Source organism: Physeter macrocephalus, chromosome 8, assembly GCF_002837175.3.
Source record: "Physeter macrocephalus isolate SW-GA chromosome 8, ASM283717v5, whole genome shotgun sequence".
NCBI lineage: Eukaryota > Metazoa > Chordata > Mammalia > Artiodactyla > Physeteridae > Physeter > Physeter macrocephalus.
Genome location: NC_041221.1, coordinates 102,841,580 through 102,864,559, shown reverse-complemented (window position 1 = coordinate 102,864,559; position 22,980 = coordinate 102,841,580).

Genomic DNA, 22,980 nt, shown 5'->3' with positions numbered 1-22,980 from the left:
AGCCTGTTGCCCATCTGTATGTCTTCTTTGGAGAAATGTCTATTTAGGTTTCTACCCATTTTTCAATTGGGTTGTTTGTTTTTTTGTTATTGAAGATAAATACAATTGAATATTGACATTAAAATAATAATAAGAATTTATTGTAGAATTTATAGCATATATAAAAGTAAAACATAAGGGCTTCCCTGGTGGCGCAGTGATTGAGAGTCCGCCTGCAGATGCAGGGGACGCGGGTTCGTGCCCCGGTCTGGGAAAATCCCACATGCCGCGGAGCGGCTGGGGCCCGTGAGCCATGGCCGCTGAGCCTGCGCGTTCGGAGCCTGTGCTCCGCAATGGGAGAGGCCACAACAGTGAGAGGCCCGTGTACAGCAAAAAAAAAAAAAAAAAAGTAAAACATAAGATAACAATAGAACAAATGACACATGAAAGGTAAATGGAGTCTATCTGTGGCATCATTTAGAAAGTGGCTCATGCATTGGTTTAATGCAGTTTTAATAAATGAAAAAGTGAATATTATAATCTCTAGAGTAACAATTAATAAAACAATAAAAGTAGGTACAACCAAAAGCTAAAAGTTAATAAAATATTGATTTAAAATTTGATAAATAAAAGAAAAAAAAAGGATTGACATATTCAGATTGTATAAATTTCATTATATACATAATAGAATATGATGTATAATTATAATATGTATTATATATTGATACACACACACACACACACACACACACACCCCACTCTAAAGGAGGGCACAATTTAGTTGAAAGCAAATGGATGAAAAAATAGTTACCACGTGCACACTGTGGAAACAAAAGTATCTGTTGCAAATATCAATATCAGATAAAATAATCCTTAAGGCCAGAAGTTCATAGGATATAAAGAAAATATTTATTTCATAGTGATAAATGGCTTAATTCAACATGAAGACATAAAAATACAATTTTGATACACACCAGGACATACAGTTTCAAAACACATAAACAAAACAGGATTTAGAGAGAAAGAAATCAATAATCCTGACTGTAGATTTTAACAAACACATATCTCTCAGTACCAGAGACGATGCAAATAAAAATTACCAGTAAAAAAGATTTGAACAATATAATTCACTAACTTACTCTGATAGACCCGTATAAAACATTTTACCTACATTTGTAGAAGAAAGAAAACTTTCTTTTGAAGTACATATAGAACATATACCAAAGTAGATCTTAATTTGAGCCACGAAGAAAAGTCTCAGCAGTTTAAAAAAAAAATTGTATAATGAAGAACCCACTATAGAATAACTACTGTATCTTTCAGCAGGTGTTCGGAAACTAAGGAAACTACTTTTAAGGAACCAAAAAAAGAAAGCAATAGATTTTATTAAGAAATACTTTGAGCTGAAAGATAATGAAAATTCAACATATCAAAACTTGTGTAATGTACCTAGAGCAGTGTGTTCATATGGACTTTTATAGCTTTAAAAGCATGTATTATAAAAGAAGAATGTTTAAAAATAAATTATCTAAGCTTCCAACTCAAGCAGTTAGCAAAAGAACAGAAAATTAAAGCTGAAGTATAAAAGAGGAAAGAATAATTTTTAAAAATGAGGAAATATCAAAGAACAAAAATAGACATATAATAGACAAAATCAGTAGAGCCAAATGGTGGATCTTTGAAAAGAATAATAAAATCGATAAACACCTAACAGAAGAGATCAAGAATATATGCGAATATACAAATTAGCAGTATCAAGAATGAAAATAGGGACACCACAATATTTATTGTAAATACCAAAAATATAATAACAGGCTATTATATACACCATTTTACCAATAACTTAGAATTTTTAATAAAACAGACAAATTTCTTACAAATTCAATTTACCAATATTGATACAAAATGAATATAAAATTTGAATAATCCTACATCTGTAAGTGAAATTTAACTCATATAAAATCCGTGTTAAAAAAAGAAAAGCACTGGGTCAGATGGCTCCACCTGATGCATTCTTTGAACTATTTAAAGAAGAACTAATATCAAATATTCCCCCCAATCTTCCATAGATCAGAAAACCAAGCAACACTTTCTAACTCATTCTATGTAACCAGCATAAGGCTGATACTAAAACCAAACAAGGAAAATACATAAAAAAGAGATGTCTAGCAAAGCTCCTAGCTTCTCCAGTCACCTGCTATTCCAGCTTTACTCACCATCTGACTGCAATTTCAAGGGAGACCTGTAGCCAGACTATGCTGCTGGTGCATTCCCAAATTCCTGACCCACAGACACTGTGAGAAATAATAAAATGACTGTTGTTGCTTTAAGCCCTTAAGTTTTGGAGTCAATTTTTATGCAGCAACAAAAAATAGAATAGTACTCCATTTAAAAAAACAAAGAAATTTTCCATGTATTTTTATCATATTCAAGCCTTATTTTTGTCTGTATGACATACTAAATGAAAAAAATCAAGAAAAATAGATATAATATAAATCCATATGTATGCAGGTGTGTGTACATGAATGAATATTTTCAATGAAATCTCAAACAATAATTTTGACTCTATATGTGCATACATTGATGTTGGGCTGCACCCCGCAGGCCTGCAGTTGCCCAGCTTCAAGACTGAAGATACAGCCCAGAGTAGCAACAGAGCCATCAATGGTTTAATGAATGCAGGAGCTTACACGTTTGAAGCCAGGTCCTGGAGTGACAGCCCACCGTGTGCAGCAGAAGGCAGGCAGGACATGGTGGCAGCCTTCGCTCCTGGGGGGAATAAGAGATTACCAGTTATAGGGGAAATGAAGTCAGGTAGGCTCATCAGTTACCAGGGAAACCAGCGGAGGGGTATGCCCTTCACAGCCCAATCACTAGCTAGGCCTGGGGCAAATATGTAGGAAGGTCAGTCAGGTGAGTAGGGTGTAGGTGAAGCAGGCACTGGTTCGGCAGGGGATGCACAGAGAGCAAGAGAACGGCCATCTTGAGTGGCCTGACCATACAATTGTTTAGTTTAAAAATTTAAATATATTATTTGCATAATTTTAAATAAACTTATTTTTAATAAGAAAATATGTTGATGCAAACTACAACATGAAGGTTAAATAGGAACATCTATATCCATAGAGAAGGCTTTACAAGGAAAAGCTAAAATAATATTTCCATCTTAAAGATAGGTTTTCTTGATTGATGGGAATAAAATAATGAATGAGATATTTTACAGTTAAACATTATGATTTTTTCTGCTTATAATCAGTATAAATTAACTAGTTCACATGATTAATTTAGGCAATCACAAATAAAATTTTTTCTCTAATTCTTTCATTGATTCTCAGTTAAGGACATGAGTTAAACATTAAAATGTAAGTCTATTAGTGAAGCTCTATTTTCTTTAGAAATGATCAACAATCTTCAAACTGAAGAAATACTAAAGTATCAGGAGAAGATAAAAATACAGTATAGAGTGGATTTTGAAGTACATGCCCCAAGATCCTTTTCCATAAATATTAAATGTAATAAATTATGTAATTCATTATCAGTTTCACATTTAATACATTAATATCAAACAATCCTTTAGCATTGTTTTAATAACATTTACACTTTAAGAATATTCTTAAAACACACTTTATGTTTCAAAAAAATGTCTCTGTTCAGAAACAAAACAGAGGGATACTGCCTCCACACGGTAACCAAATTCTGGATATAGTCTTCATCGCCGCTTCTCGCTTTCTTGTAAGGATACAGCAGAGTGGCAGCTTTGGGGTAAGAAGGACTTCTGTGGAAATGAAGAGGTAATCCAACAACAGTTCCTCTGCTATAGAATGTCAATTTTGGGAGGAAGAGGACCTGAACAATCAGAAGGAAACAATAATAGAGATAACACTGAAAATATGCAGCTTTGGAAACCTTTCAGGTATGCATCAAAAAAAAAACGAGATCAGCTGAATAAACTGCCAACATTAGTCATGGTTTGATATCCTCCTCTTTGTACAGTTCCCAAACTGTAAAAATCAAGATAGAAAACAACAAACTGCACTTCAATAATTCATGCCCACCTAAATATTTTAATTATTTTATGTCTAACATGGAATGTCTAAGCCCCCCCACTTACAACAGATGATAGATTTACACTCTCTAGGCCCAAGTTGTCACAAACTTAAACTCACTGCTTTCCCCTCTCCTTCATTCTATTTCATTGGTGGAGCTGACTCTGAAATAGACTGGACCTTCACTGTACCTGGAAGAGAGAAAACTACTTACCGACTGAAGAGAAATCATCATTAAATGGAAAAAATAATTCCTTTTATTATCCCAAAGGTATTTATATTTAAAAGCAAATAGATGAGCAAATTGTATTATTGTTTGCACATTTCCCTTCTATGAACTACGTATTTGTTATATTAATAAATATTTTATTAATTTGTCAATTACTAGACTTTAAACAAAGTTCTAGAAAAAGAGTCTGTCGTAATGTTCAACACAGTTCTAAAAAGAAAAGTTTTATTGACAATTAGTAGAAATATATTTTAAAATGTTAATCAGTCCAATTACCTTAAATTACGAAAATCAATTTATATTCTACTAATAAGAAAAAAAGGAGACAAAGAAGACAGAAGCACTTTTTAACACCTTTGGCTTTATAATAGAACCTGAAAACATCTGGAAAGTGAAATAAAACTGATCCCTCTTGATTTTTTTTTAAAGTGTGACTCACCTCCACCCTACTGAGACTTTTCCCTCCCTAACTCCAGTTTTAGTGCTCATGCTTATTTTCTTGTCTCTTATAAGGCATTATCCGAAGTGTCAGAGCTATTAGGACTCAGGACTAGTTTTCAAGACAGGCTTTGCTTTTCAGAAACAGCTGTCAGAAGTGATAGGGTATAATTGTTAAAATGTCTGAAATAAAGCCTAAATAAATGCCTACATATAAAGTAGTACTTTTCTACTATGTCTAAACAAAGCACTTTCTCTCCATTCACGATGCTGGACTCAGTGTGTCACCTGTCTCATTCTTATTAAAATGAAGTAAAGTGCAATGCTGCACATCATCAATGAAATCCTGGGGAAATTACCTATACTACTTAAGACACAGCAAAATTACTTTATGATTTTAGTATTGCTAAAGAAATACACAGGGCTTCCCTGGTGGCGCAGTGGTTGCGCGTCCGCCTGCCGATGCAGGGTAACCGGGTTCGCGCCCCGGTCTGGGAGGATCCCACATGCCGAAGAGCGGCTGGGCCCGTGAGCCATGGCCGCTGAGCCTGCGCGTCCGGAGCCTGTGCTCCGCAACGGGAGAGGCCACAACAGAGGAAGGCCCGCATACCACAAAAAAAAAAAAAAAAAAAAAAGAAATACACAGTGATCATTTTACTAGCTGAACATATTGAGTTTTATCTGGGGTAGTGTACAACTGTATCTTTTCAATGAGTTTTTATTCATATTCAGCATTTAGTTCTCATTTAGGGATTTAATATATAAATAATAAAGTTTATATATCCCAGTTTGAAAACTCTCAGAGGAGTGTAAAACCTAAATATAATTTGAGAAAAGTGGTTGATAAACAGAAAAATCAAAAAATAAATTTTGGGGGACGGAACAGGATAAACTAAAGGAACTCAATGGGAACTTCTGCCATTACCGTCAAGTAACCTTGATAGGCACAATGGTGTGGAAAACATAAAGAAATGCCAAAATAACGTAAGAATGAGAAAACAGTTTTTTGTCTTAGAGTCCTAGCCTTAGCAGACTAGGTCCCTGAGAAACATCCCTGTTATTCATGCAAACAATTACAGACAGGGAATCATCACCAAAAAGTTAAATATTTAATAAGTTAAAAAATAAGGCAGATGGACAAACCTACCCATAGTTCTAGACTAGAGAAAGAGACTGTGTTTCTCAGGGAACACAGCTACCACAGTAGAGAGTTAACACCCATGGTTTCCAAGGAGTATGTAGAGCTGGAGACAATGACCCCTTCCATTTGCAATGATGTGAGGGGATGTACCCACCGAGCAGGATCTTCTTGGGATGGAGCAATGGTTCCTTATGTATAGGAAGAAACATATGTAGAAGAAACTGGAGCAACTTCAAGGGTAAGAGGTCCTTGAGAAATTGGATGGAAAGTTCTCACTACCACCTAGTTAACAACCTCGTCTTTACCGCGAATCATATCTACACTCGAAGACTGACAAAGTTTGGAGGGATATTCCTTACTAAGGAAACACAGCTACATTACAAGACTAAGTGTCTTTATTTTAAGAAAACTTCTGTCCACCAGCTGAATACTGAATACTATTTTATTTTTCCTTTGACTATTACCCTTTCTCCATTCCTCTCATGTACAACTTAATAATTATGCTATAACAAAACTCTTCCATTTTGCCTATTTCAGAAATGGCTATTTTTATTTCCTAATAAGAGGTATAGACATTCAGTTCTTCTATCAATAAATTCAGATAAAAAGACTTTGGAGTACCTTAGCAGTAAAATTAGGAGGAGCCTACCTTGAAAAATGAACACAATTTGATAATGGCACATATCATACTAATTATAGGAGCATACTTTTTAAAGCTGACCCATGGTGTACTATTTAGTAAAACTGATTTTTAAGATAACTTACACTCATTTATATTTTTTGGAAAACTTGTATTTCCACGCAGAATAGTGCATTAAATTGGAACATACCTATAGCTAAGTATATAAAAGGTGGGAACAATGGAAAAAGTACAGAGAAGAGGCTCCTCTTTCTGGGAACATATCCTGGTGCTTTTGCCCCCTGCACCTTCCTACAATATTCCACCTACCATATGAATCTGTGCTTATGATGTTTGTTCTTTAAAAGCTTTCTATGAACAGCTCTTCCTTTTCGTCTTTCATGATAGGACCTTTTACAACCTTTCCAGGAACAGCTAAATAAATGAAAAGTTTTTCATTTCTTCTTTGGTCTACAAAAATAGCTTTTGTTGATGATGAAAAGTGCAACCTCCCAAATTTCTCATTTTTCCATGAAGCAAAGGTTTACTTTCTGAAGGTTTCACAAGTACTATGAATCACTATATTTATCTTCCCTCTGGATGTAGAAAAATGGGTGGCAATTTAAGCCCAGGCATGGCATGTTTCTCAAAATATGGAGCAATGACCATGTCCAGATTTACTTATTTTGACCAAGACTTTAATGATATTTTTATCAAAAAAAGCACTCTTAATTGTAGTTACAGCTACATATTCTTGTCAAAAGAAACAGTAGAAGATAGAGTTTAACAAGTCATTCAAATCTAGTCTCCAGATATGAAAAACCTAATAGCTACAACTAAAAATGAGTCTATTTTTAAACATGCTAACTGTACCTCCAATGTCCTGAAATACTATCTTTTATGTTTAAGACAGTTGATGTACAATACTGTATTCTCAACTAGTGATATAATTATATGTAACAGTGAGGTTTTTCAATAGATATTTCCTTTTAAAGGTTCAGGAAAATACCACAAAATAGATTTGTGTCCCAATAATTTATCGCAATCTCACTGACATACAATTTTCTGAAATGTCTTCGGAGGTTCGAGCCTTAAAGAGGGAAAACAACAATATAAATGTGGCTTTTCATTTTGATATCATAAAAATAAAACTTTTAAAAGTATTTAATATTACTGTCATTCATTATTAGCTCCTAGTATATATCTTTAAAATGATGGGCTGTTGTTTAAGCTATTGAAATTATTGCTTGTTTGTAAAAAGCCCTGTACTCACAGAAAAAAGTTTATAGTTGTTATAAAGTATGCATAAATTCATAAATCCATTTATAATGGCTATTTTATCACAAGTGCTAAGCAAGTATTTTAAAAGCCCATTCTATGCACAAATATGTGTGCCTTCATAAGAATAATTAGCACATTAATTCACTACATTGTTTATACTTCAGTTATTAAGGCAAATAAAAAGCTGTTCATGTTCTGCTTGAGCTGAATAGATTTGCAGCTCTATGCAAGTACTGTCTGACCTTAGTTTCCTTTTAGAAATTGAGAATATTTAAAACTAAAACATTTTGAAAGGCAATTATAAATTCAATTCATTAAGTGACTAAAGTGAAGAAATTATACATTAGGTAAATTATTTTTAAAGTTAGTGTAAACCGAAAACCTGGATATTAGACCTCTTATGTTTGCTAGTGGAAATGAGTCACAGTAAGGTAAACTATAGTTTACACACAGACAAATACATGGGTCAGTTGTATATACAAATGTATTAAGATTCGTAATCACACAACTGTTGCTCTATATCAGGCTAAATATACCATGCTATTCATTTTTTTAAAAAAAGATTTTAAAATTAAAGTTACTGGATAACAAATAGGTTATTCATGAATTCATGAATTCAATAACAAGTTCCACTTTCTTTAGCATTCTACTTACTAAAACAATTTTGCCCTCAAGGGTCTACTTAAAGTGTGAACATCCATATTTGTTTTAATTCACCATCTTAGCAAAGGTGTCAGGCTCTAGTATTTTAAGGCACATTAAAATAGTTACTGATTTTAATATGACATCCCAATGGAATCAGGCATTATAATATCAGGCTTTCAGGCCTTTGTCAAACACACAGACACACAGACACACACACAGACACACACACACACAGACACACACACACACACCACAAATTAATTTTTCATGATTTTCAGTTCTAGTTAGAGCCTTTGTCCTGAGGGCTTGTTAATCTTGTATCCCATTTCTGCCCTGTTACAATTTAAAGATAGTCACAAGAAGGATAAATTTCATGCCATTTTCTGTTCTCATTACAATCTTCAGATTGTTATGAGAATGGATTAATTTTGCTCAATTTTCTGCCCTCGTTACAGACTGTTATGAGAATGGATTAATTTTATGACATTTTCTTCTTTCATTATAATCTTTGTTATGGGAATGAGAATATGTAATGAGAATAGAGCATATCAAGCATTAAAAGGTCTGTGAGAGCTCATGACAAAGATTGTAACAAGAAGAGAAAACGGCACCCAATCCATTCTTGTGACAATTTTAAGATTGCCAAGTGAACCCAGAGTGACACTGCATTTATCCACTCTGAAGACAAAGATTGTTGAGAAAATGGGAATGAGAGCAAAATTAATCAGTTCTCCTGACAATCTTGAGATTGTACTTAAGCTCACAGTATTTTTTTCTGTTATACAGTTCTTACATGAAAACATGTGCATTGCCATTAAATGTTATTTATTGGAAAATGTCGTTTTCATATTTTATTTTTTCTATCTCTTCCTTTTGTCTTTTACTTTCAATTTCTTTCTCTCTCCTTTCTCATTCTCTCTCCTCTTTCTTCTTTTCCTTCCTCCCTCCCTCCTTCCTCTCTTTTTTTTAATCTTCAATGGATACCAAGACCTGTATTTTTAAAATATTATTAAATCTAAATGGAAATGAGTATCTTCTAAAATGTCAATAAAAAGAAAAGAAAACAATACCTATATAAACCCACAATAAAATCAGAGGCAGGATCTCCATCAGCCACTGTTTCTGAAATTTCAAATTATTTACTTGAATCAATTGTCTCCACATACCCAGAAAGAAATATTAACTTTGCTTTTGTAGAAGTTACTAGTCAACATAATGAAATCATTCTAGGTCTGCAGATGCATAATATTTCACAGTTTTATTTATTAATAAATACTTCACGGCTTTCTAATATGCTTCTCCTAAACTTGCTGGAAGTATAGCTATTGCTGTGTATGAATAACATCAATGTTCCCATTTCATGAGGGAAAATCCAGTAGTTTGAATGCACCTTTGTTTCCTCTTCATTCTATTAGAAAGCCACCAGTTAAATCTTCCTTTTTAAAAATATGTTGTTTACAGAATATCCTTATTTGAAAATACCTGCTATTTGAAAAAAACTGCCAATATCTTGAGTATGTAGATGTATATATGTGTATACACACACATTTAAGTATGTATAAATGTATATATATTGAGCATGGATATATGTATTGGGTATGTATGTATATGTGTATGTGTATATATGTTTATATAAACACATGTGTTTGTGTGTGTGTATGTGATGTTGTAACATCTTTTTGAATATTGTATATCAGATAAATGACACTCTGGAAAAAATTAGTTTGGTATAATCAAATCACTGCCACAATGATGCCTGTAGTATTATTGAATATTAATAATGGATAAAATAGTCAAGAATATTACATAATTCACTTTGTCACTATTCCAGGATTGTATACTTAATTTTATATATGCATTTTATGTCCTGATTTTTCTATTAAAACCAAGAGGTAAAGTTCTTACGGAATCCTGAGATCACGAATCCTGAGATCATTAAGCTATGTCTCTTATTGCAAATCACTCTGCATTGTTATATATCACAAGCATCACTGGAAACTAATGCATACTGAGTGGCTGAAAAAATAAATGTTTAGCATTGATCAAACTTTGATATCATACTCATGAAAGCTTCCTGACCACATGCTAAAATGCCTTCTCTATGTGTTTTTGATAAATGAGTCTCATTTTCTGTATCAGTGCAACATTAATGATGTCCATTATTGAATCACTTCATCCTAATTATTTTATTTTATTTTCCCTCAGGACACAAAATCCTTAGCCCCTTTCTTCTCTAGCTAGGACTTTCACTGTTCACAAATTTTATGCTTATTTATGTTTGTGGGCATGTGTAACATGGTTGTGAGCAGTGTTCTCTAGAATACTGAGCAGAGACCAGACTCGTGGGGTGATAACAACTGGGAGGGGCTGGGGACGGAGAGCCATTAGCAGAAGGCCAACCTGGCTCAAAAGAAGCATGAGGAGCGTCAACAGGAGATGGAAGACAAAAGCGCTATGAAAAAGGGAGCCAAGGGCCCCTTACTGAACTGTAGGTGTGGCCGCTTCCCCCGCCCCCTCCCCCCTGCCCCCTGCCCCGCGGAGAGCGGACCCCGCTGATGTCTTTGCTGTACAAACCACATGAACTCGGCCAGCCGACTACGCACATCTAAATATATACAATTAGAGACACAATAAATACTATTTCCCACCCCCCACCCCCGAAAAAAAAGAAAAATATGTGTCCCATCTTTCTGGTTTGAAATTCCCTCCTTAAATCAAAAAATACCTTGTTGACATTAGTTTGCATTTTAGCAGATGTTTCCAGATAGTTAACGTTCCACTGATTGGCTCTGGTTTTCGCCTCTTCTACATAAACCTCGCTTTTAGCTCCTAAATCTGATTTGTGACCAACCAGCAAAAATCAAACATTCTCATCTTCTTTTACTCTTAACATCTGCTCCCTGAAAACCAGCTGTGGCTGCAAAGGATTCAATTTCTGTGATAGAGAACACAGAGGAAACCCTCCGCCGTCCGGCAGTGTAGTCCTCCTGACCAGGTGATCCAGATTTAAACAGAGCAATACCAATGCACTTAAAGAGCCTGAGAAATTTTTTTAAAAAGCTCAATTTTCTTGCAGTGGCATCACTGAAACCAGTTAATCATAGAGGTGGTTTGAGGTGAAGTAGTAGTAGCACCTGATGGGTAGGAGAGGTCATGGTAAGTGTGCTGCGAAAGAAGGGTGTACCTGTACCAGCTCCCTTCAAATAATGGTCCTGACACACTAGTTTAACCTCTTTATTTGACTCAGTTTCTTGACCTAAATCATCTGCTGCTACAAAGATTAAGGACCCAGCCTAAAACGGTCTCAGAGACCCTTGTAAATGCATCCATTCCATTGTTGCTAGAATGATCTATTTAAAAGGCAAAGTTTGACTATATCTTATTGCTGCGTACTGGCCACCTATCATCCAGAAAACAATGTCAGAGCCTCTTACAAAGGATATTCAAGGCCCTAAGTGACTGGCCCTTGTGTATCTCGCCATCTCTCATTCTTTGCATTCTCTGTCTCATGCTTTTAGTTACAGCCTCCGCACTGTGCCATTTCTCACCTCAGTGCATTTGATCATGCTAATAGCCTGTCTTGAACATACTTCCAAGTCAGTGTCCCTGATCCGTACACAACCCCTCATCCTCTGTGACATAGCTTGTCATTACTTGTCTAGGAAGGGCTAGGGGCCCAGGTCAATTTGGGTGTCCTTCCTTGATGTTGCCACAATATCTAATGAAGCTCTCCATTGCTCTGTCTGTGTGTGCATCATTCTTCTTTACCCCAACCCAAACTCTTTATTTCTAACTTCTCTTAATTTAGTTTGTAATCTAAGCACCCAGCATATTGCTGACTCATAGTAGGCACCCAAGAAAACATTTATGAATGAGTGAATAAGGATTAGTTCCTACAGTGAAGTGATATTTATAGATATTATTTCTTATAAATTATACTTGAACAGCTAGCCTGGCAGTCACTAATGTTTACTGTCCTCCTGTTATGTACCATTGGCTCAATAAAGTGATTCACATGCATTTTCTAATTATATCCTCACAACAAACCTGTGAGTTAAGTATTATTATAATCCCAAAGTGCAGTCAAAGTAACTGAGGATTAACAAGTTTATGTATGTTTCCGAAAATCATAAAACTTGAAGGTGAAGCCAGCTACTGAAGCCATATCTGTGTGGATCAAGAATACACAAGCTTGATCATTGTATTCTTATTTTTAAAGCATATTATCCTTTTTGTTTTTTGAATGGCAGTTTTCATGTAAGGAAGAATATATATTTCGATGTATTATAAATATTTTAGGAGGGGCTTACTATAAACTTGTACTTTTCTCTAACATTTTTTTATTATGGAAATAATCAAAAAAGTAGCTTTTAATTTTTGGAGTTTCTGTTTCCAAAATAATGTTGAAATAATATTGAGACACACATCAAGATAATTTGGCAGCTAAAGTAAAAAGTAATTTTGAGGGTCTTTTAGGGGAAAGCTGGGGGATTTTAACTAGTACAGATTAGTTACCTTTACTTATACAATTGGTCAGATATTCACTTGGTTCCACAATTCACATTATATGCATATTCATTGTGTGTTACTCTGCCAATTAAATTTCAATAAGTGATGACTAATTTGCAGAGGCACCTGTATTAGGGGACAATTTTGTATGAATAAAAATATCATGCATTCAGTATTATAGGTGGACTCATTTAACTTCCTTTTCAGATGTGCAAGGCCATTGAGGAATATCTTAAGGAATTTAGGAGGTTGGTAATTGTGGGAGAGAGAAATCTGCTCCGAAATGGTGGCTGGAGAAGATCTTTGCCAGTTAACTACAAACTTGCTGAGTTTTTAGTCTCATTTGGAGACTACCTAACATCAATGATGTTTTCCTTTGTTTATAAAAATCAGTTGACTTAAATGAAGTGCTTAGAATTTCTTTGACATGCCTTGAACTATTGATAATAACACCCAGGCACACACATACACAAGAAACACATTCTGTTTTGGTGAGGGGTGGCAGGCAGGCATAGTAATAACCACAAAAAAAGCATCTTAACAAGACCCTGGAAAAAAAGATAAAACTTATTCTGTTTTCTCTTGGTCTGATGTCAGATGTAAAATGAATAGGTCTGTTCTGAGGTCAGAATGAGAAGAAAAAGATCAACGTGACCTCTGGGAAATAAAGGTTATTTGACATTTTTGGGATTATCTGCTAAAGGCATTGACCACGTATCAGAGTAAAGGTTTGACAGGCAGGGTAAGACTTCATTTTCCCTGAAGTTAAATATAAAGCCAGAAGCTAAGCCCACACTTCCCTCAGCTAGAGCAGTTGCTGAAATCAGTAGGCTTGATCGATGATGCATTTTCAAAATCAAAACAAGCATCAGCGTCTCCAATCTAATCACATCTCTAAAGCTGCTGCTTCCTGTGGGAATTTAATTGCTGCGACATTAGACTCCAGATAACAGGCACTTCTCAAGGCTAGCCATCAGGGCAGGGACAAAAATCAGTAGGACACTGTCAAAGCTGTTAGATACAAAACCTGTTAAAGACCCCATGTGTGTAATTTTCCTCTCTCACTTTCAGCAGTAAAATTTAATGGATCCTCTATAACAAGTTTTAAAATGCGCCAGTATTGTACTAACCATGAAAAAGGTAAAAAATATTTTTGTCTTGTAAAAACTCAGCCTTATTTTTTCCATGCTCTAAAATGTATTCTGATACACAAATATTATGGCTTTCTGCTTTTTATGGTGATTTGTTTTTAATTATCATTTCTATAGGAAGACCTGGAAAGTGAGGTTAATGTTTTTAACTTTTCATGATTCAGTATTTCTGCATATTAACCAAAGAGAACAATAAGAAAGAAATTTTCATAAACAACCTCCAACCCCCACAAAACCAGCTGATTTCAGATCTCATGTTCATAAATACCTTTAATACACAATATTCCCTTTTCCACAATTCTCTCAAAGACCCTTCTGCCAAGGGAATCACTTTTTTCCTGTGTCATCACAGGAGCTAGAAGCCATGTGTTACTTTCTGAGTTATCCTCTTTACCCTCATAGAGAAAAATGAACAACAACAAACAAACAAACAAAAAACAGGAAAACTAAGGCAAATTTAATGGTAAAAGCAAAGTAAACTTTGAATCTTTAAAATAGTAAAATGAAAGATCCATAGTGAAATGTAATGTGGAGGAGTCTCATGAGGTATAAAGTAATTATATGGGTTCTCAGTGAACATGAAACGGTATTTCTTGATATTGTGCAAAGTACTTTAGTGTATGCGGCAAAGCTAGAAACAGGATTTGTTGCTTTTCTTCCCTATTGGGATAGAAGTCAATAGATTTTACTAATAAACTATCATGGAAACAAGTTGCAACTTTCACCTCTATCTAAACTGCCCCTCTATAATAAGACTCATATTCTAAACAAGCATATTGTTATATTTAAAGTTTAATAACAGGATGGATCTGTTCATTTATGATTGATATAGTAACACTGTCATGTACTCGTGAAGTACTTTGTGATTTAAAGATTTTTCATATGTATTATCTTGACAGTTCCCCAAATCTGTAAGGTATTGTAATCTCCAGTTTATTGATAAGGAAATAAAGGTAAATGATTTGTTAAAAATGCCTCATCTAGCAAATGAGGATCTGGAGCTTAAAAACAGCACAGCATTTCCAAGTCCAATACTTTTTCTACCATCCACAGTACTTAATTTTTCAACATTTACTTCTGAGTACTTGCTGACCTTTTGTCACTCATTGTCTCAATTATCTATTGTTGCATAATAAAGCATCCTGAAACTTGGAGAATTAAAGAAACAACCACCATTAATTATCTCTCATGAATCTGTGGGTGGACAAAGTTGCTCTTTTTATTTAATGTGGTGTCATCTGGGGCACAGTAATGGCTGACATTTCCAAAATGGTCTCATTTACAAGACAGTCAAGCTGCTGGAGGGGAGATCAGCTAAGGCTGTTGGCCTGGGGCCTTTGTTCTCCTCCAAGTGGGCCTCCTAATATGGCTTCTTTGGTATCCTCACACCTGGTGACTAGGTCTAAGAAAGAGCATTCCAAGTAGTGAAGACAGAAGTTACAGATCTATTAAAGCCCAGCTTCAGAAGTTACAGATACTTGTGCTGTGTTCCATTGGTCAAAACATCACAGGGATGACTAGGGTCACCAACCATCTCTCCTTGCCTGGGGCCAAGGTGTTTCCTGGAATGCAGGACTTTAACTACCAAAACCAGAGCATTCCTGGGCTAATCTGGAAGGCAGGTCAACCTAAACAGCCCAAATTCAAGGTTGGGGTAAATAAGTTCCACCTTCGATAGGGAAAAAAAAAGGTCACATCATAAAAAAGCAGAGATAGTGAACATTGTTGCCTTTGGAAATACAATATTTGAAAATACAATCTACTATAATCATTGAGCTTTGGGGGAAATTTCATTCCTATTAGTTACAATTAGGTTAGTAAATAAATCCATAAACCTCATCAGACTGAATTATATATTTATTGCTTTGATGTATAAATAGCTTTAAATTTAGAGATTTGCCAGTGAGGGTATATTGTCTCACTCCTTACAAACTTCTGCCAAAAACCTATAAGCCCCAGAGGGACTTAAGCCCTATTATTGATGGTTAATACAGTTCAATGACTATTAGAGTTATATAGGCTTTGTGGATTAGATTAAGAATCTAACCTACCTCTATAACCTTTGCTTTTGTCTTTGTAAAAATTTATTCTAAATTTTCAAGCACCGGTGTAACTTCTCTTAACACGTTGCTTTTTATTGGAAAATAACCATAAAAATATAACCTAGTTGTTTAGGAATGATCAAAGAGCTTAATACAGGAGTGCTTTCAGCTTAAATCTTTCTATGACAATATTGTCTTATAGAACTTTCTAGAGTGATGGAAATGTTCTATAGTATAGCCTCTAGCCAAATGTGGCTACTGAGCACTTGGAATTTGGCTAGTGTGACTGAGGAATTGAATTTTTAATTGAATCTAATTTTAATTAACTTAAATTTAAAAAGCCAGATGTTGTTAGGGGTTACCATATTGGGTTGTACAGTCTTGACATCATGATTCTCTTTAGTCAAAAGTAAAAGAAGAAAATGGCACATACATAATATTGTTAAATTATGGGCTTCCCTGGTGGCGCAGTGGTTGAGAGTCCGCCTGCCGATGCAGGAGACACGGGTTCATGCCCCGGTCCGGGAAGATCCCACATGCCGTGGAGCGGCTGGGCCCGTGAGCCATGGCCGCTGAGCCTGTGCATCCGGAGCCTGTGCTCCGCAACGCGAGAGGCCACAACAGTGAGAGGCCTGCGTACCGCAAAAAAAAAAAAAAAAAAAAAGATGTGTCAGGGTGATCTAAAGCTTGAAGACAAATTTTTTTGGACTTGACAGGGTAAGTCAGTGCTTGGACTACTAACTCAACATTTTCCTTTTGACTAGGACAACGAGCAGTGTTTTGAGGACAACTGAACATATATCTCTCTCTATATATACCTATATATATGCATATATATATATATTTCAAAATGGAAAAAAACAGATTGCCTCTTCACTAAGTTTATCTGTAAGTATCATGTATTGGCCTCTCCCTGACTTCTTCATTCCTTTTGGTCTATGCTGTATAAAATTTTGAAGGCTCATGTGGTAAACTGAAACTGATAATAAGGAATAATTTAGCATAGCAAACTTAGATCCCCATGGACACTGCCAGAAAAAAATCATTCCCTACTTCGCCCAATAAACTGTGCATTTGTACAATTCTTTCTGTTTTGACAATGCTAAGCATGTTTTTTTGGTTTTTTTTTTTTTTGCGGTACGCGGGCCTCTCACCTTTGTGGCCTCTCCCGTTGTGGAGCACAGGCTCCGGACGCAAAGGCTCAGCGGCCATGGCTCACGCGCCCAGCCGCTCCGCAGCATGTGGGATCCTCCCGGACTGGGGCACGAACCCGTGTCCCCTGAATTGGCAGGCGGACTCTCAACCACTGCGCCACCAGGGAAGCCCTCTAAGAATGTTTTTATTCCATATCTCCTTCAGTTCAAAATCTTCGCTCTCACAGTAACTAAATTCTTGGAATTGATTTTTCAACAAAATAGTCAATTATCTCCTAGCAAAACAGGTATTTATATTCCTGAACGTTTTGTTTATTTTGAGGAAAATTAAGTACATTTCTACATAAAATTCAACCACCAGAAGTGGCTGAATGTAAACATTTATCTTACAACTTTCATCTTTTTAAAGGAGATAGAAATCATTTATCTCAGCAAGGGATTTCTCTTGGAGAACAGTGAACAGATTGAGATGAAAATGGTGTCTATTTAAACCGATCCTACCTATTGCCAAAAGCAAGATTGGCTAGAAGGTGAAATAGCTCCCGTTTAATTTTGTCATAGAATAGGTATTTTTGGTTTCCTAATATATCAATGATACTTTTAAAATTTCTGGACCACAAAATACCTTTGCCAGTATATTTTTTTGAACACATAACATACTCAATTTTTTTATTGTCTAAATAAAAATAAGCCTATGGTTGATCAAACCTAGACAGCCCTATAATTTTTTTTTTCTTTTAAGCCCCAGATTTAAGAGAAAATAGACATATGTGCTCTCAAACTGTTTGGCCTAAATGTCAAATGAGTCCAAGGAGAGATGCTAGGTAACTGTCATTTCTCACCTACTTTAATTTTTGAACAGTGTTAGCCCAATATGTTGATGAGTTCACTTCTCAACTTTGCTATTTATAAAGTAAAGATAAGCAAAGCTTATTTTGCACCCTGGTTACTTCCAAGAAATTAAGTTATATGCACCAGTACAGTTCTCTGTAGGTGCTTACACAGGATCATACATTTACTCTCATTAAAAAAATAAAAAATTAAACACACAGTAACCTAGAGTAACAGCAATTCTTCCTCCAAATCATTGGTTCAAATACTCCTATATGCTATTTTTGACTCAGGAGGACATTTAATTCATTTCTCCACTTCCTCCTACCTTCACTTACTTGGCTCTCTAGTTTAGATTCCATGATCCATGTCTTCAAGCACTGTTATACGAACAGCCTAAATTCCCCAGCCTCTCGGACAGCAAAATCCTCAGAAATGACTTCTCAATTAAAACAATTACTTCCCTACAAATCAGGTATTCAAATCCCTAGATAAATGCTACACTTCACATCTTGCAGATATATGTTATCATTTTAAGAAGGAAACTGATATCCCCGTAGTACCCCCTTATTTCCATTTGTCAACTGGACACCTTTACAAGGATATCACATAGGCATCTCAGATTCTTCAGATTCTTCATGTGTAAGCTTATTTCTCCCTAAATCACCACTTTTATCATAATTCTCTAAGCACCTAGGAATTCTCCTTGATGCCACCATCTCCCACATTCATCACATCTAATCAATAACTAACATCTATCATGTCTCCAATCTAACTAGCTCATAAATATACCCACATTTCTCAAAAACACCTGCTATCTTACTAGTCTGAAGTACCATTTGATCACAGCTAGATGACCTTTACAGTGTTTTACATCTCTTCCACCAGATTTGGCCTCTCCAAGATGTCCTCCACTGAGCAGGCAAAGTGATTTTTCTGAAATGCAAATTGATGATGTAATTACATGAATCTTTGGTTTAGATCTTTTCAACCTGTTCTAATCATCTTCACCTACTAATGGTGAACATTTTTCCTCTATAATCTCTCACATTCAATCCCTCATATTTTCTATTCTTTCTGTAACTTTGCACCAAAAACACTGCCAAACCTCTTTGTCTGCCAAACTCTTTCATTCATCCATCATTTATTCCGTAAGTTTTTTTGACTTCCTACTATATGTCAGGTATGTAGTATACTGGGTGCCAAGACATATTAAGTGAACAAAATAAACATCATCTACTAAATCATAATGGTCATATTCTACTGTATTTTAGGTCTCAGCTGAAAACCTCAAATGTCCTGTAGACTAGGTGAGTTACAGCTATGTTTTCTGATAACACTGTATACTTTTTGCCATCATAATACTTATTACTTTTTATGTGTATAATTAACTTATTCCATGCCTTTCTTAAGAATTAGAAACCAACTCTGTAAGGGCAGAAATCAGAGCTGTATTGTTTATGACTATATACATGGCATTCAGCACAATTTTCTAGCATATAGACAGCATCAGGAAATATTTTTTTTAAATAATGAAATGAAAAGACATATGGATGAAGTTGAACAAATAATGCCAAGATACATCTACAAGTGATCTGTTCATAACATTGCACCTGTCATTACTAACAGTCCTAGAAACACTGAAAATACATTAGAAAAACTTTGTCAAAAATAGAAGAACTTAATGGATGGACCTAGAGATTATCATACTAAGTGACGTAATTCAGACAGAGAAAGACAAATATCATATGATATCGCTTATATGTGGAATCTTAAAAAATGATACAAATGAACTTATTTACAAAACAAAAATAGAATCACAGATGTAGAAAACAAACTTATGGTTACCAGGGAGGAAAGAGGGGTGAGGGATAAACTGGGAGAGTGGGATTGACATATACACACTACTATATATAAAATAGATAACTAATAAGGACCTACTGTGTAGCACAGGGAACTCTACTCAATAGTCTGTAATGACCTATATGGGAAAATAATCTAAAAAAGAGTGGATATGTGTATAACTGATTCACTTGCTGTACAGCAGAAACCAATACAACATTGTAAATCAACCATACTCCAATAAAAATTTTAAAAAAAACAGAACTTAATAAACTCTAAAGGAATTTGTGTGTATGTGTGTGTGTAATTGCTTAAAACCAGGTTGACAACTTAAAAAACAAGCTTAGATGTTTCACATATTCACAGGATATAAAAATAGTATCTAGGATTTAAAAATAAGTCATTCATATATTTAAATACTGTGAAAATGGATAGAACAATTAAGCAATTAATACAAAAAATTACATTTTGGACACAAAATACTATGCAAATATAAGATGTTCATGTTTTGGTAAACTCAATTTTCACTGTGAAAATGGCACTAGAACATAGACTTGGTTGAGAGGAAAGAAAAACTGTGTCCTAGAAAACCATTCAAAGAGTTTCTCTATACATGTATCTTTCATTTTAAGTAAATTTACATTTTCACACCATGTGTCTCTGATTTTGCTCCATTATAGGAATGAAGTATGAGACTAGACTTACTAGAGTTAGCTTTTTACCATATACTCCTAATAATTTAGATCATACATTCTGGAAATATTTCCAAGGGACAGACCTGGTGATGCATTCTCGCTTACATCCACCCAGAAACTCACTTAAATCTGAGAGACTATGCTCTTATAGAACAAAGTAGAAAAGCACTTTGGGGAAACAGAGTGGAAAAAAAGAACACAGGAATCCATTCCTGGATAATAACAGAGCATCAAGGCATAGTGCCACTTTTACTGTACTATATGTAGTATAATGAGAAAACATAAAGGTAATTCACCTTAGTCTATAGGTCACGTGAGGTGTTAAGTTGAGACCTAAAATATGCTGGAGTATAACCACTATGATTTAATGCATAATATTTATTATTCAATTTAAAACTCAATTATCCAATTTAAAGATTGGTAAAAATAAGTTCAGTATATATATTTTTTTTTTTTTTTTTTTTTTTGTGGTACGCAGGCCTCCCTCTGCTGTGGCCTCTCCCGTTGCGGAGCACAGGCTCCGGACGCGCAGGCTCAGCGGCCATGGCTCACGGGCCCAGCCGCTCCGCGGCATGTGGGATCCTCCCGGACCGGGGCGCGAACCCGGTTCCCCTGCATCGGCAGGCGGACGCGCAACCACTGCGCCACCAGGGAAGCCCCTATATTTTTTGATTTAGAGAAATATAACATTATTTTTGCTCTTAAGAAAGCTCTTTTCCTACTTTATATAATTTTACACTGTAAAAGTGGTTCTCATATAATCTTATTATATTTTTTAAATTTCCCCACTGTCTAGTCACTACGTAGGAGTAATTTAGGGATAGTATTTTGTTGAGGTATTTAGAGTATCATTAATTTCCTAACATGTTACACTATATTACTATATATTCAATTTCCTCAGCTTGGTATCAAGGGATAACACTTGCCATAGGAAAATAAAAATTACTATAAAAAGAACAATAGAAATTTGACCAAAGAATTTGCTTTTCAAAATGTTTGGATGGATTGAACTCAAGCCTCTCTATAGGGCAATTTATCTCAGAACTAATATTTTCTTGATTATAAAAATGAAGTTGGTTGGCCAGGTCTTTGAAAGTGTGCTTTAACTTAGATATATTAAACCAGATTGATGTTTTCAACAATTTCTTGAAAGCTTTTAAAACATAAAAATCTTATCATTTAGGTCCTTACCTGTGCTGTTTTTAGAATTCTTGATTATGAATACAGTTCAAACATGGAAATATTGTTATTCATAATAGCTCAATTCACAGATTTAAGGTAAAAAAAAAATGAAGCAGAGAAATTGTGGATCTATTATGTGAGATGCTAGATCAAATAGACCTTTACAACCCTGAATACAACTTGTATTGATTGTTTATATCCCTTTTTTCCCCAATCACCTGTGACTATTAATGTAAGGTGTATCAAGAACTGCTTTCCTTTCCTACTGATAAAATTTTTATATTGCAGATAAGGAATGTTTCAAGTTACCAAATTCCTATGAAAAGTTTCTTTGTCCAGAAACTATGTTTACAAGCTTTATCATCAGTGTCCCAAAGGAGGTAGCAAAATAGGAATTAGTAGCCACTATTAACACTAACTCCAATGGTATAAGGATGTTCAGACTGTCTATCCCCATGGGCCCATCATTTCCACCCTAAGTGAAGTAATAAAGGAATTCAGAACAACTCCCCCAATTCGAAGTCTCTATGTCAACTCATTTGTCCTAGCAATCCAAGATATACCAAAGATTCTGTAACTACTCAGACATTATTCATACATCAATATTTCCTTAGCACTTACCTTGTACTCTTACTATTTAAGGGACTAAAGATACACCAGTGAATGGAATAGACAAAACTGCCTGCTTTTAAGAGTTTTGAGTAGATCATGGGGACTCTATGGGCCATTATAAGGATTTTGGCACTTAATCTGAGAAAAAATGTGAGGCACTATAAGGTCTTGAACAAAAAGGCATGATCTAACATGTTACAGTTCATGATCTGGTTTCCGTGTGGATATTAAACGGTGGAGGAAAAAATGAGAGCAGGGAGACAAGTTAAGAGGATATTTTAACAATCCTAGTGAGAGAGAAATAGGAAAATTAGCAGTAAGGAATAATAATCATATGGGGTATATCTTGAAGACATAGCCAACAGGATTTTCTAACAGACTACATGAAAGGTGTGTGGTGGAAAAGAGGGAGGGAGGGAGAGAGAAAGAGACAGAGAGAGAGAGGTGACGAAAAGTAGTATGGGTAATATTTAAATGTGGCAGAGCATAGAAATAGAGAGAAAATGAAGGGACAGTCAAAATCCTTTGCCTAGCCTTTCTCAGGACTTTAAAATTTTGACTTCATTTTGTTTATGAAACTCAAA